The sequence below is a fragment of the Rosa rugosa genome, chromosome 3, assembly GCF_958449725.1.
Source record: "Rosa rugosa chromosome 3, drRosRugo1.1, whole genome shotgun sequence".
NCBI lineage: Eukaryota > Viridiplantae > Streptophyta > Magnoliopsida > Rosales > Rosaceae > Rosa > Rosa rugosa.
Window position 1 is genome coordinate 40,998,777 of NC_084822.1, and position 15,718 is coordinate 41,014,494.

Sequence of the window (15,718 nt, forward strand, 5' to 3'; positions counted from 1 at the left end):
TCCGGCTGCCGGGCTCGGTGAAACTGCGCCCGCCGACGGCGGATGAGAAGGCGTCGATTCTCCCGGAGGGGTTTGCCGCCGTACACGAGGAGATATTCCGCCAAGGAGTGACACTCCCGCTGGTGCCCAACCTTCAGATTCTGGTGTGCGAGTTTGGCCTTGCCTTTGGTCAAGTCTGCCCCAACATGTGGCGGTTGATGCTGGCGCTAAACTCTCTTTGGCGGTTGTCCGGATGTGAAGGGCCTACTGTGGCGGAGGTGCTTCATTTCTACGAGCTGGTCTATGTAAAGCGCCAGGGTTGCAGAGGGTAAGTGAACTTGAGCCGCCGCCAGGGAGCGCCCAAGCTGATCGAGAATCTAAGGGACTCAATGTCCTACTGGCGGGGGACCTTCTGCGTCGCCACAGAGGGTTGGGAGTATCACGCTGGGTCGAACGAGGAAGGGCCGACATTTAGGATTAAGTCGGAGTTCCAACCCATCTGAGGTTGGTAACCGGTTTCCGCTGAACGTAGTTGGCGGGTTCTTGTATTTGCAGACTTGTATTCTTACTAACGACTACCGTGTTTGTGCAGCGGGACTGCGGTATAATCTAACGCGCGAAGAAGAGTGTCGCGTAGCACGGATCAGAGGTTGCTGGCGGAACCGCAACTTGCTGGACTTCCGACTTCTGACCGGTTGGGAGTTGCTGGTCGATCAGCGGCTAACTCGCTCCGTTGGTAAGAAATCTCCGACATACTATTTTTTTTTTTTTTTGTAATAAATAATTCAGGCTGACTGGCCCTCCCTCTTTTTTTTTTTTTTAGAAACTCCGCCAGGTAACAAATCGAGTCGCGACGCTTTTGAAAAAACAATGGACCGTGCGGAGATAGACAACTTCCTGGAGACCATGTACGCCGAGGGGCTGGCGGCCCAGAAGATGCTGGTGAACCCCGAGACACTGGCGCTGAGCCAGTCCGAGGTTCCGGTGGTGTTGCCAATGCCGCACCACTCCCATCTTGGTGACGACGGCTTGCCCGTCGTCCAGGCGGGGGCCCCCGTGGCGGGCGGGAAAAAGGGGGCCGCAGCGGCGGCTTCTCAGAAGGAGAGGGTACCCGTCAACAGGCGCGGTCCCCATAAAGAAAGACCGGTACCGCCGGCGGAGACCGTCATCAGGCCAAGGGAGGAGCCGCCGGCGAAGGACACGAGGGTAGCTGCCGGAAATACAAGGGCGCTGGAGAGGAAGCGCCGGCAGATTGACTCCCCTGACGGGGAAGAGGGGGAGGATGTGGAGCCAATCCGGGTCCGTTACCAGAAGAAGGCCCGTCAAGCTCCGCAGAAAGCTGCCGTGGTGGAGGGAGAGGCTCCCGCCGCCAGTGACTTGGACTCATTCGCCGAGTATGCGGAGTTCATGACGGATGGTGAGCGGGAGTTCCTCTTCCATCTCTGCGAACGGCTAGGGTTCGGCGGCCTAGCGGGTATCTCGCGCCCCACGGCGATTGACCAATCGCCCTACAGCTCGGCGTTTGGTCAAATATCAGCGGGGCTGCACGACATGTTCGTGGCGGCGTCAAAGCAGCCTCTGGTCGAGGGGGAGCTCAGGAAGGAAATCCAAGGTCTCCAGAGGGAGTTGGCGGAGGCGAAGGAGAAACTGGCGGAGGTAGAGCAGCGCCTGGCGAAGGCGGAGTGTGACTTTGCGGACGCTCGAGGCAAGCTGACGGTGGCCATCGAGCGGGACTTGGAGCGGAATGAACACGTCTCCAAGTTCGAGCAGGACATCGCCCTGCTACAGGAGCGGATAGCCGTCAAGGACAAAAAACTCATTATCGTGCAGCGGGAGTCCGCCGCCAGAATAACTGAGGTGAAGCGGCTGGAGGGTGAGGTTGCCCGCCTGAGGGCTGAAGGGGATACTGCCGCGGCCGCCGCTGTTGAAGCATTCAAACAGTCGACGGAGTACAAGAAAGCTCTGACCCAGTCGGCGAAGGAAGGGGCCCTAGCGAACATAGACATGCTGAAGCGGAAGGGCGCCATCGACTTCGCCAAAGCGTCACAGCCCGACGTGCCGCTGGCTAAGAGTGCCCCACCGGAGAAAGGCGTCGTACCTGCCCCCGCGGAAGGTGCCCGCTCAGGTAGCGGAGAAAGTGGCGCACGGCCGGCGGAAGGGTCCCAGCAGACTCCTCGTCCTACCCAGTCAGAGGTGTCACGTGTTGGCTTCTTGGCGGCGCACACCCGGGCGGACGGCACGATAGAAACACCAAGTCCCACAGCCCGAGGGTCTGACCAAATCAGCCGCGCAATCCCGCCGCCGCACGCTGAAGCAGAAGATGTCGAGGGCCACCCCTGATGCTCGAACCTCCACTATATTTTCCTTCTTTTCCCTTTGTAGCCGCTGAGGCATAAAAATTTGTACCAAACATTTTGAAATGGAATGAACTTTTGAATGTGTTTGTTATGATGTGTTTGTACCGCTAGTAGTTTGACTTAGAGTTTTCTTTTGTCAAGCAATGAAACATTAAAGGAATTAAGATTGGTCCAAGTGCACCACGTAGTGGACGTGGTCCGCTGACGATTTCTGGCGTTGCCAGTTGCCCTCGGTGCCGGACTTGGGAACAATGGTTTGAATAATTCCTCGTTTCATTGATAGCTGATTGATCAGCGTGTACAAAAGTGGGGTAGTACCCGCTGGGTAGCTTCCCTTAGCTAAATATTGGACTAAAATTTAGCTAAGTCAAGATGCTCCTGGGTAGCGGATGACTATTTGTAGTAATACCGAAGGTGTTCGGTATTCCAAGGGTGGGTCGACGTGACGTCATCCTTGCCCATTAAGTAGAAGGTGCCTGGGCTAACGACTTCCACAATTTTGTATGGACCTTCCCAAGTTGGGCGGAGTTTTGTTGGTGGCAGAATGACTTCCTTCATTACCCAGTCCCCCAATTGGAGGTTCCGGGCCCTGACTCTGGCGTTGTAGAAACGCCATACCAGCCTTTTGTTTTGCAAGTTGTGCAAATGGGCCTTGTGTCTTTTTTCTTCTAGGAGGTCCCTGTCCAGGTTGACGCTGTCGCTGTTAGTCTCTAGGCAGTAGCCTTCGACCCTAGCGGTAGGCTAAGTTACTTCAACAGGTAGGACAGCCTCTGCTCCGAACATCATACAAAAAGGGGTTTCGCCAGTGGCGGTAGTTGGAGTTGTTCGGATGGCCCATAGGACCTCTGGAAGCTTCTGCGCCCACAAACCCTTGGCGTCGTCGAGCTTCTTTTTTAGCAGCTTCTTGATTATCTTGTTTGCTGCTTCGACCTGGCCGTTGGTTTGGGGATGGGCGACAGATGCAAAACTCAACTTGGTGCCAAGGTTGGCGGTAAAGGAGATGAGTTCCTTGTTGTTGAACTGCGTGCTGTTGTCTGTAATGATTGTATGTGGGACACCATAACGGCAGTAGATGTTCTTCCAGAGGAAGTGAGTTACCTTAGCGGTGGTTATCGCCGTCAGTGGCTCCGCCTCTATCCACTTGCTGTTATAGTCGATAGCAACAATGATGTACTTGAACTGGCCCTTGGCGGTTTGGAACTTTCCCATCAAATCGAGGCCCCACGTGGAGTGAATCCAAGGGCCGATGATGACTGACAGTGGTTCTGCCGGTACATGTGGGAGATCTGCAAACTGTTGGCATTTGTGGCAAGACCTCGAAATCCGTCGGGCGTCATCACCAAGTGTGGGCCAGAAGTAGCCTTGTCGCATTGTGCGATTGGCCAAGGATCTGGCGCCCGAGTGGTTTCCACATTCTCCGCCGTGTATCTCCGCTAGAACAACTCTTCCCTCCTCCGGGGTTAGGCAGCGGAGGTTGGGATGGGTGAATCCCTGGCGGTAAAGCTTGCCATTCCGGATGTTGTAGCGAGTTGCTCTCCGCTTGAGTTGTCGCGCCTGAACCTTGTCCTCCGGCAATGTGCCGCTGCGTTTGTATGCAATGATCTCGTCCATCCAGCTGGGGCTGACCTCAATGCTGAAGATCTCCGCCAGGGTCTTTGTGATACTTGGCCTGTCAAGGCACTCCACTCTTGTGTCCGCTGGACTTTGATGTGGTTGGGCGGTTGCCAGTCTCGCCAGTGAATCAGCTTTGGCGTTCTTTTCCCTGGGGATTTGTGTGATGGTGTGAAATTTGAACTTTTTGAGCAACGTTTTGACGTACCCCAAATATGCCTCTAACTGTTGGTCCTTGGCCTGGAAGCTGTCGTTGACCTGGTTAACGACTAATTGAGAGTCGCTGAATATGTTGACGTTGTCAGCCCCTGAGTCAATGGCGAGGAGCAGGCCGGCGATGAGTGCCTCGTACTTCGCCATGTTGTTTGAAGCTTTGAAGTTGAATTTCAACGCGTACTCCGCGTTCAGTCCCCCGGGTCCTGTTAAGATGACTCCGGCGCCGCTGGCCTTGGCGCTGGAGGAGCCGTCCACATGCAGGTTCCAATCCGAGTGCGGGGGAGTTGCTTCCTCAGCGGTTACCATTTCTGTTCTGGGCTCTGTCTCAGCGGTTGCCCTTGTTGTAATGCTGGTCCCTCTGCCGCTTGTTCTGGTGGTGGCCCTGCTGCCAACTCCCTCTTCTTGTCAGTTGGCGGTGCTGAAGGGGTCTTGTTAACGTTGTCCTGATGACTGGAGGATGGCTGTGTTGGCTTTGTTGGAGTTGCTGGTGGCGGTGGGGTTTCTCCATATGTGAGGAATTCCGCCTGGGCATGGATGACCGCCTCACTCATGACGTGGTCATATGCCGCATTAGGATGACTGTAGTTGAGATGATAGAGGAATGGCCCCATGAGGAGTCCCTGCTTGAAGGCCGCCAATGCCATTGTTTTGTCTAGGTCACGGCACTGATATGCTGCCGATCACCACCTTGTGACGAAGGCCTTCAGTGATTCGTCCGCCCCTTGCTTGACGCAGAACAGCTGACTTGTGTTGTGATGTCCGGAGGACAATAGGATGAACCGAGAGAGGAAGGCGTGTGACAGTGCATGGAATGAGTCAATGGACCCTGGCGGACACTCGAAAAACCAGCTCATCGCCTCACCGTCCAATGTTTCGCTGAACAAGTGGCACAGGGTGGCGTCGTCAAATCCCTTGTTGTTGGTGACTTTCTTGAAGGTGTCCATGTGGACGAAGGGATCAGACATTCCGCCGTAATGAGACATCTTTGGGGTTTTTGCAGACGCTAGTCTAATAGCTTGCAGAATCGCAGCGGTGAAAGGCCCAGGTCTGGAAGCGAAAAGTGGATTCTGAGTTGGCGCTGGGGCGCCAGACTCCGCCCGGATCAACCTCTGCTCCAGTTGTTGCATCCTTTCCAATATCTGGGCGGCTGCATCGCCAGCGAAATCAGCCTTATTATTCCGCTGGACCTGCCTGCGCCTCGGCGCAGGCGGATTGCCTTCAGTCCTCGCCCTAGCTTCCGAGCGGTTGGTGTGCGGCAGTGATTCCGCCTCCTGTTCTAACATTAGTTGGGGGATGGGCGGTGGTCCCATTCCCAACAACTCAGGTGGGTTCAGCGGTACTTGCATCTGTATGACTGGCCCCGGTACCAATGTGCCAGTGCCGGGTCGACTACGCCTGGTGCTACGTGACTGTTCGCTTTGCGCCGGATTGGCGGTAGTCTCCAGCGTCCTCTTCAGTTCATCAAATCGTGACATCAGCGTAGCCAACTGTCTTTGAGCCTCAGCCTTCTCCTTGCGCTTCTCTTCACGTTCTCTGTTTGCTTTATGAAGATCCGCCAGTGCTAGCTCGTACATAGTGACGAGATCTTGGCCCGGCGGGCGGCTGCTGCTTGGATTTGCCTCAACGCCGGGGTTGGCCGGGGTTGCGAATAGTGCGTGGTTAACGCCTACCGCTGGGTTGGAGGGTTGGGGGATGGCGGAATGGTATGCCTGCTCCTCAGCGTTTCCCCCGCTACCGTTAGTCATGGTGATTGTGGTGGGATGACCTTTTGTTCAAGGGTTCCCACAGACGGCGCCAATGTTAATGTCTAAAAGTTCGACGGTAGCTGAATCTTTGTTAACGCTGATCCGGCGGGCGGATCGATACTTGCGGTACTCTCAAAGCTTCCGCTACCTGTCAAGTAAAATACACAGCGGCGTTAGAGGGAGACCGCGCTGGGCGGTCTTCAACTCTCCGATGCCTAAGTTAGTCAATGTATTTATGTTGACAAAGTAACAGTAGGTAAGTATTGAATGCGTAATTAATGAGGAGAGATGAGAGACCCTTTTATAGGTGAGGAGGAGGCTGACCTCCTCCTTGTTTTCGATGTGGGACTGATGTGCTTCAGTTCCCAGCTCTGGGAGCTACTGATGCCATTTTGGCACGGCGCGTGGCGGCGCGTCGGCGGTGACCTGGGGGTGATCCGACGCTGAGGTTGTAGCCCGCCTGGTGGTGTATCTGTATGTCACTCCTTTGGTTGGAATTAGTACCTTTGGCGGTACAATGAGCGTGGCCCATTATAGCTAATTATGCTTGCAAATGTACATGTATGTACAGGAAGAAACCTCCCCTTTTGTTGAAGCTTGTGAGTTAAACTCTAGAAGAGAATATGTATATTTGGTTATATTGGAGGAGAATCAAACTACTAGACTAGTCTAGTTTCTTTTTTAATGTAGCCTTTGATTCTAAATCAATGAAATTAACTTTGCTTTTTGAAAAAAGGAAAAAAATTATGAAATGCAACACTTTATTTTTGACAACTAGTCGTGAAGATGATTACTTTTGGTTTTTAAATGAGTTTACTTTCTTCCTTCATTTCTATAAAGAACTTGAACTCAAGCAAGCCCATTGTTTAAGTTGGCATTAATAACTTCTGATTTGTCTATCAAAACTGCTCGATCACCGTTTGGAGTTTTTGGATCAAAATATGATGCCAACACAATTAAGCTCGGTGCTACTCATATGGCTTGTGCAAGCTATTGCATACTGTACTGTAGTACTCATCAATTTATCTGCAAATTGCCTACATAAGATTTCTTGTTGTAAAGGATTTGATAGTTCCCTTTGCTGCCCTCCCAATATGAAGTAGCCCATTAATTTATGTTGAAAAAATACCATGAATTTTACTCCCCCTCTCTCTCTCTCGCTCTACTAGGGTTAGGGTTTTGAGTTTTCGAGTTGTGCAACGTCCCATTCTCATGGCTGCTGCTATTGCCTCCATGACTGCCAGACTCGCGACCAAACTGTCGCTTAAGGAAGGAGAAGAACAGGTGGATTTGGGGAATCTTAGGGTCCCGGGGAAGGAGTTTCTAGCCTGCAATTTCTATTTCGTGGGTAAGCTCAACACTTGCATGGCGTTGGTGCTAGATTTATTCCGAAGTGCAGTGAGATCGATGTGGAGGTTGACGGGGACTGTGGAGGTTCAACCACGGGGTGACCGCATTCTATTTTACGTTCACTCATGAACGGGATATCGCTCGAGTGAAGAAGAGTGGTCCTTGGGGTTTTCAACGAGCCATGATCCTCTTGAATGACTACGATGGCTTCTCGGAGATCTCTGAGGTGAAGTTGGACTTTGTTTGGATCTGGGTTGTGCTGCAGAGTATTCCATCGGGCATATTGTCGAAACCTACCACCTGGTTGGTGCGTGGGATAATTGGAGAGGTCCTGGAGGTGGACAGCATGGCGCTACGCTAGGGAGAAGCTCGTGTCTAGCTTGTGCTATCCATCAATGAGCAAGTGCGTCTGGATCAGAGGGTTAGGGTTTCTCCAGTTGACGTCCTAGCACTTCGATTTAGGTATGAGAGACTTCTAGGGCGCTGCCGCTCCTGCGCCTTGCTGAATTATGGTGGCCAGCGTTGCCCTAGGGAGGAAGAATCGGAGACAGATACTGCGGTGAATGTGGGGTCACAGCAGGCGGCGAGACCAATCATTCCAGTCTTAGTCTTTAGGGCAAATGTCCAGCCTTCCATTTCTTCTTCTCTGCTCTCTGCTTTCAGGGTTCCCAACTTGTTGAAGAAGAAACCGGTGCAGATCCGATCGCTTCCGGAGCTAGTGAAGACATTGGAGACTGAGGGGACCTCTGCTCAAGCTCCGGTTGTTGGGGTGTGTCGCCCAAGAGATGAGGATGATCCCAAAGATGGTTAGAGAGCCAAACACAACTTGGCTCTTACTCCGGTCAATCTGCAGTCGGAAAATCTTGGTCTGGACTTCTCTTCTAAGGTTTTGGTAGATGTGAAGGTGACCTCGGCTCCCAAGGTCTATAAGAAGAAGGGCAGGCCTCGTGGTCGGAGAAACAAATCTAAAGGCTTGTCGGCGGTGTCTGTTTGTGGAGGGACTGAATCCATGGTGTCGGGTTCTACTGAGGGAGGGCCTAAAGGTGTGCATGATGGCCCGGGAGGATTGGAGCCCGTTTCCTAGTCCGGGTAGGAGATGATTCTCTACTTCATCTAGGGTGGGATGGGTCTTGCTTGATTATGGCGACGTACACCAGGAGGGTCTTAGGCGTCAAAATGATCAAGGAAGTGTCTCACTTTAGGAGGCGTAGGGTTTCACATTTTATTTTATTGTTTTTTTGCCGGTAGTTTTCTTTGTTTGAACTTTAGTTTTTTGGATTTCCTCTTGGTTTTTAGCACTCTAATGAGCTTACATTGTAATATGAGGGGTGTTTGTACCCTTCATGCTTGACCGAGTGAGGTTGTCTTGATTTTATACAATGGATTAGTTTTCCGTTGCCCTAAAAAAAAAAAAAAAAAAGGTTTCTTGTTGTAATTGTTTTTGTCCATCTTAGAAGTTGTTTGAGGACAAAATTAGAAGAAGAAGAAGATGAAAATGTCTAACAAAATCGTGTCTATGTATAGAGAGGCGTGTGTTTGGTTCCAGTTTTTGTTGCAGCTGGTCAACAGTCTCTTTTCTTGCGCTGGCGTGCCAGCACCGTTCGGGTGTCCCTCGACCTGACACTGTTAGCCTCTAAATAATATATTTCGAACTTGTCGACAATATATAGCTTGAGCCACTGACTTTGGCTCAATTTCTCCAAGACACGCCTTGTCAAGCCAAAATGCTCATTTTGGGTCCAAACAGCGTGGACAATTGCATCTGTACATTTTGGAGCTGAGTGAGGTTACCTCAATGGAGCACAGCACTGCTAACATTTTCTAACCCTTTTTTTTTTTAACAAAAATAACTTGGTTTTGGTAAGCAAACATGACTTAGAGCGAATTCAATGGATTAGCTCAATGAGTTTTTACCTTCTTACTTTACTCGTACTACGCTCTTGATAGTCAAATTATTACGGGGCTCATACATATGAGGCAAGATTAAAGTGGCTCCCGAGTATGGTGGGAGCAATATCATAGTAGCTCATAGTTTAGCTTTTAGTTATTTTATCTATAAATTTGATAAAAATAAAAATAAAAATAAAGAGTATTGTTAAAAGGGTACTCTATACTTTCCTTTTGGTATATACAACATATCAACTTACCAAGTTACATTTCATACAATAGTGCTCACATGGTCAATAACTAAGCAATGAAATTATGTTTAGTCACCCTTAGATGTAAATCTAATGGTGGAATTAAGTTGAGTTATTTTGTTTTTCACCGTTGGATCTACATCGTGATTGAACATAATTTTCTTAGTCAGCTACTGATCAGGTGAACACCACTAACGACCTTTCATTACTTTCAATTTGTCTAAATCAACCTTCATTTGTCTTTAGTTATCAACCACCATTGGATAATTGTTGTGCTAAAATAAAATCCTGATTAAAATGAATTGTTCCATCGAGCATAAACGACATCGCTTCTACTCGAAAGCTATATATAGAAGCGTGATACGTGTCATAAAAGGCATGACCTTCATACTATGATCAATGTTGACATTGCAATTAATGAAGCCCAATATTCAATATTCCGACTAATTTGGATTGGCGTAAAAGCCCAACTCGAGCCCACCAAACTATTATAGGAAACAACTCAACACATTTTCGTATAGTTGTCATCCGAATCTCCAAGATATACAGTTGGCAATAGAAATATATTCTAACTCCGTACCTTTACATAAACATCTCCACGTTGAGGGACGCTTGAAAGATTCTTAGGTAGGACAGGTGTGCCATGTGGCAGTACGCCCACCCACAAATGGCGTGCATAAAGGGTACAATCGCCAATATTTGGCATGAAAACTCGTGTTCGATATAATGCACTAAAAACAGTTAATGACAGTTGTCGATCTTCGTGACATTCTTTTCACTCAAAATAAGTCCACGTAGAAGAAGTGAAAAGCTTCCATTAACGTTTTTATTTTAATGTATAACTATTATAACAAGCGAACAACCCACTTTGATGAGATCCAAATAGACGACCCCATAAAGTCCGTGGTAATGACGTTTAAATTGCTTAGGGACCGTGTCTTTCATTTTTCAATCAATCAAGAAGATTGCTCCACTTTACCTTACTGCTAAAGAGATCGGAATGAAAGTATTCGCTCGTGAATCAATCTGATATCTGGTCTCAAAGATATCGTAGTACATCCCCAAATTTTTTTTTTCTACATCATTTTCAAAGGAAATGAACTGTAGATGGAGTTGAAAGCTAGAGTTTTATACTAAAAAAAAATTTATATAGCAATGTCAACTTAGTCGGGAGAAGTCTATGATATATAATTTGTTTTTTCTAGTATTTCGGCAATTAGAACCAAGAAATATCACAACTTATAACAAAGAGATACAACAGAAACCCTAGCCTCCCAACGAGCTTTCAACCCTTAGAGAATTCTTGTTTGTCCAGCGATGCGTTCGTGGATGTCTTCTTCGGACGGGCATCTAGGCGGCGTCCCTTGATGTCATACAGCTGTTCCTGGGCGGTGAGACTGGTCTCCATGGCCGCGATCTGGCTTCGTTGGGTCAAGGAGGACGACTGTATTGCGGGTTAGATGAAGGCGGAGCAGACGACATGATTCGTTATTAACAGCGGCTGTAGGGGTGGTCGGGAGGTAGCCGATTTCTCCCGGATATGGGGTTGATGGTGATTTCATTGCTTTTCTTTGGATTGGGCGATGATTGTGGGCACTCACAAAGTGGTTACCGGATTTGGTCATCGGCGTTGGTAGCTTCGTTGTTACCAGAGGTGACAGAGAAGGTGCGGCGTGCTGGAATTGCTTGTCGTCGGGATTCCACTCGGGCTCATGTGGTTGGGCTTGGTTTATGGGTCTTGCTCTTGGACTTGTGGTCTTGTTAGTTTTGTTTTTCTTTTTTATTTTCTAATCTCTTTTTAGGCCTTTCTTGGCAGTCTAGTGGATTTTTTTCTACCTAGTTTAGCATTTGGTCTTGGTCTTTGTCGGCTTAATTCTCAGTGTCTCTAATTGTACACCAATTGAAGTCTCTACGCGACTAGATTTACTGTTTTGAGAGTTAGGTTGGGAGGATCGGTCCTTCTATTTTTAGGCTTAGTTCTTCTAGCACCTTCAGTGTAGTACCAAAGGAGGATTCCGCTATGTCTACGTAGTTGATTGTATAATGAGTATGTCTATTTCCTATGTACCACTGTGGGTATTACCACTACCTTCTTGTTTGTCTATAAATGACAGCAGAAGGATATGTTACAGCCTATTCTGGCTTGTGATTAATATAATTTTCGCCCATGGGCTCGATTAAAAAAATATATATATATATATATATATATATATCGAAAAGTGGGTGAAAACACCAAATCCGTACCTAAACCTTAGGTAATGACATCCTTACCTGAGAAAAATCCTATATCAGTCCGGCTACACTAAGGACGTCCTTACCTAGCCTTACGTACGGATTTCCGGTTTTCACCCACTTTCCGATCACATTTTCACATCTTAACCGTTCAGTTTTTAGGTCCTAATGTATAGATCACCTCTGTAAATTTTCATCCAATTTGGTGATAGTTAAGGCATAAAAAACTGCAATTTACCATTATAAATACGAACGGTTCCGGTTCCACAGATTCGGTCCGTTCGTGTAAATTGCAGTTTTGGACGCCTTAACGATCACCAATTTGGCTGAAATTTTTCAGATGTGATCTATACATTAGGAACTAAAAACTGAACGGTTAAGATGTGAAAATGTGATCGAAAAGTGGGTGAAAACACCAAATCCGTACCTAAACCTTAGGTAAGGACATCCTTACCTGAGAAAAATCCTATATATATATCACAGCTTGTAATTACTAGTTGGCGTTAAATAAATAAACAAAAACTAGTGGGTGATGTTATTTATAAATTATAACATTAGATGTGAATGTGATTGATTTTCACTCACCGGTATGCATAAGTAATATAATGAAATGCAACAACTAGATCAGAATAGTCCAAAACTACCACAACAAAAAAAAATTTGTCTTTGATTTTTTGTTTGGAGAATAATATTTTGTTCTCGATCCCGGTCACCTTCTTCCTTCATCTTCTACAGAAAACTTGAACTAATCGAAGCCCATGGTTTAAGTTTGCATTAACTTTCGATTTGTCCATAGCATTTCATCACCGTTTTGGAGTTTTTGAGTCAAATACGAAGCCAGTTGAAACCGATCTGAGCCCCGTTCACCTGGTCAGCTACTGACCAGGGATTATTTGCTCAATTGCCATTGGATTTGCTCAATCTTGATCCAAGGGCTGAGAAATATTTAGATAATTTGAATTAAAATTTATTATTTTTATATTATTTAATCATTCAATTACTTTCTTATCTTCAATAATCGAATTGATTATTGTCTTCTCTTCTTTTCTTCTCGATACCCATAAAATTTGCAGAACCCTTCTCATCCCGGCTAATACAGTAGCAAATTCATGATCAATGGCTTATGCAAGCTAATTCATACTTCAGTACTACTCAAATTTTGTGCAACGCATACGTAAGATTTCCTGTTGCATTTGATTTTGTCCCTCTTAGAACTAGTCGGAGGACAAAACAAGAAGGAAGATCAAGAAGAACTGTATAACAAAAATTGTCCTCATACGTATAAAGGGGCTGGTACATCTTTCCATTTGGATATGTGACTTCATTCATCAAAAGTTGAAGAGATGAGATGACAAAATGATTTTCTCTTTTTCCTCTTGAAAAATTGGATTGGATTTCCTCTTGTATATGTAATGGGGCACATCTAATTCCAAATCAAAAAAGGGTATTAAGGATAGTCCTAATTAATTGTAAATCAGGGCCCATGGAACTATTAACTCTTTGTCCCAAATTAGATATCTCTTTCACCTTGCCTAAATTGACCCTCATTTTTATAGTGATCCACCATCATTATAAATTCATTCTCAAAAAAAAAAAAAAAAAAAAAAAAAACCCATCATTATAAATAGTTTTGTTAAAATTAACTCAAAATTGTTGTTTCTATCATATTCTCTCGAGGAGAAACTACGTCATTTTTGTTCTAAACGATATTTCGTAGCATGGGTACATGACACAAAAACGCTTGTTCTACGACCAATATTGGTGCTACGATCAGGCATATTCTACATTCAATCCTTGAACAAATCCAAACCGATGTTGGTGCTGCCGTCAAGCAGACTCAACATTCAATGCACTTTGACTAATCCAAATAAATCAGAACGTCAAACTCGAGCCAACGAACTATTACGAAAGGCTACTCAACACATTTTCATACAACTGTCAACCGACATAAGGACTCCCATCCTCGAGGCAAGCATACAGTTGGCAAATAAAAATACAACGCAACTATATTCTTTACCTCAGCATATCCACATCGGGGATGGGGGACGCTGGTCAGTGGGTCTCACTAGTAGCGTGCATAAATCGTGCAATCGTGGTTAGCAGTCAAATCTCACATAACGTAACATGATATATTGAAGAAAATAAATGATAAATTCCAACATTCCCCTCAAAGTGATTTGCACGTAGAAACACTAGAAAAGTTCTCATTCACCTTTCTATTTAAAAGAATCATTATTTTCATGTGTATGGCAAATAATTATTACCAATGCACTTGAGCTTCGTTTATGTAGATAGCCCGTCATCCCTAGATGGCCGAGCTATCCAAACAATCCACATAAACCCTAACTCGAGATTGAGTCCTAATATCTAGTGAAATAGAGATATAACATGAGCAAACAAAAGTGTCGGTCCTATTAGTTAATATTTGTAATATCATTACAGAGTCATGAATCTAAATCTCACTGAAAAGAAACAGAGAAAGAGAATATTACGAAACACTGACACACCACCTTGTGTTAGTTGACCATAATTAAAATGTTGAAAATCATATACGTGTATGCGGAGCGGTCTCAATTGATTAGACATAAACTGGTCCAACTCAGGTGGGGTTAATGTGAACTAGGATTTGCCCAAGTCAAGCATTAATCTGGCCAGAATTGAATCCCAATTTGAAAAAACAGTTTCGTGATAGGTACCCAGAAGCTAACTTTTGGAAAGATAGTAGGTTTGATACCAAAATATTTGAATGTTTGGTGGTTTAACAAGTATGAGCATAGGTTCTTGAAGCTTTGAAATCTTGGTTAGAGCAGTACTATAAAAACTTCTCTCTAAACAAACTTTCAAAAAAATAAAGTTTTTGAAAAGAAAAATTAACCCAAGTAAAGAAAAAGGATAACAGATCCAAAAGACATAAAGAGGAGTCTTCCTTCTCCAATAAGTAAGTGTCAATGTGTAGATGAATTAGGTTCGTTGAATGCTCATAATCTCGAAATAGTTGGGCTTAAAGTATGTGATTAATTAGAGGTAGGTTTTGATGCATGCGCTATTGCTCATTGTATCATCTATATAGCATGCGATCTTCATATATACTTTCTGCACTAAAAGGTATCAATGCTAAATTTTTTATCCGCAAACCAAAGGTAGGAGTGAAAAGGAGACCTAACTCCAAAACGAATAAGTTTTGATTCTCCTTTTGAAATGCATGGCATGCAATGTACTACACTCAATTGCCAACTTTTCAACCTTTTACCTACATTTCTTTCTGAACTTTTGATTTCATGATCGACACAGAAAGAACCTCCTTTTCTTTGGGGCTACTTTCCTCATACCTCATTGTACTGCCTTTTAAATGCAATGAAAGTGTTGGGATTGCCTTTTGAAGCTGCACACTTTACTCATCTCCTCTAAAATTGAGTGTATGACTGACGATCATGAACCAGTAGTCTAACTTACCAAAAGTATGTGGTGCTCCCACAGTCACATGAGCATGTCAGTTTGGTTAGAAAGAGATTTTTGGTTCATCCTCTTTAGGGATGGACCATTACCAATACTCACCAGAAAAAGGATCTTAGATTTTGTCACCATCTTCATGTCTGGGTAGAAGCAGCCAAAGTCGGTGATAAGTAAGGTACCTGATATGTTCAACGCAAAAAATAAGCAGAAATTTTCCATTCACCCCACCACCCAAAGTCATGAATTTCATGGTAGTTTTAAGGGGTCCCCTAGTTTAATCTTCAAAACCAAAAGGGCAGTAATGGAATTTGACTTCACTTGTCAGGTGAATTAAAATGAAAATGAGAAAGGAATTATTCAAAAATAATACACACACCCTCAAGAGAAGGAGTTGAGAAATGAACTTCCAACCACTAGTGCACCCTGAAGAGAAGGAGTTGAGAAATAAACTTCCAACCACTGATGCACCCTAAATAGGAGTTAGGAAGAAAATGAGTCGAAAAATGAACATCTAGCCACTAGTGCACTCTGAAGATGAGTTGAGAAGAAACAGAGTTGGAAAATGAACCTCTAACCACTAATGCACCCCCGGAAGAGGAATTGAGAAAAAACAAAAATAGTCTTAAAACGAACCTCT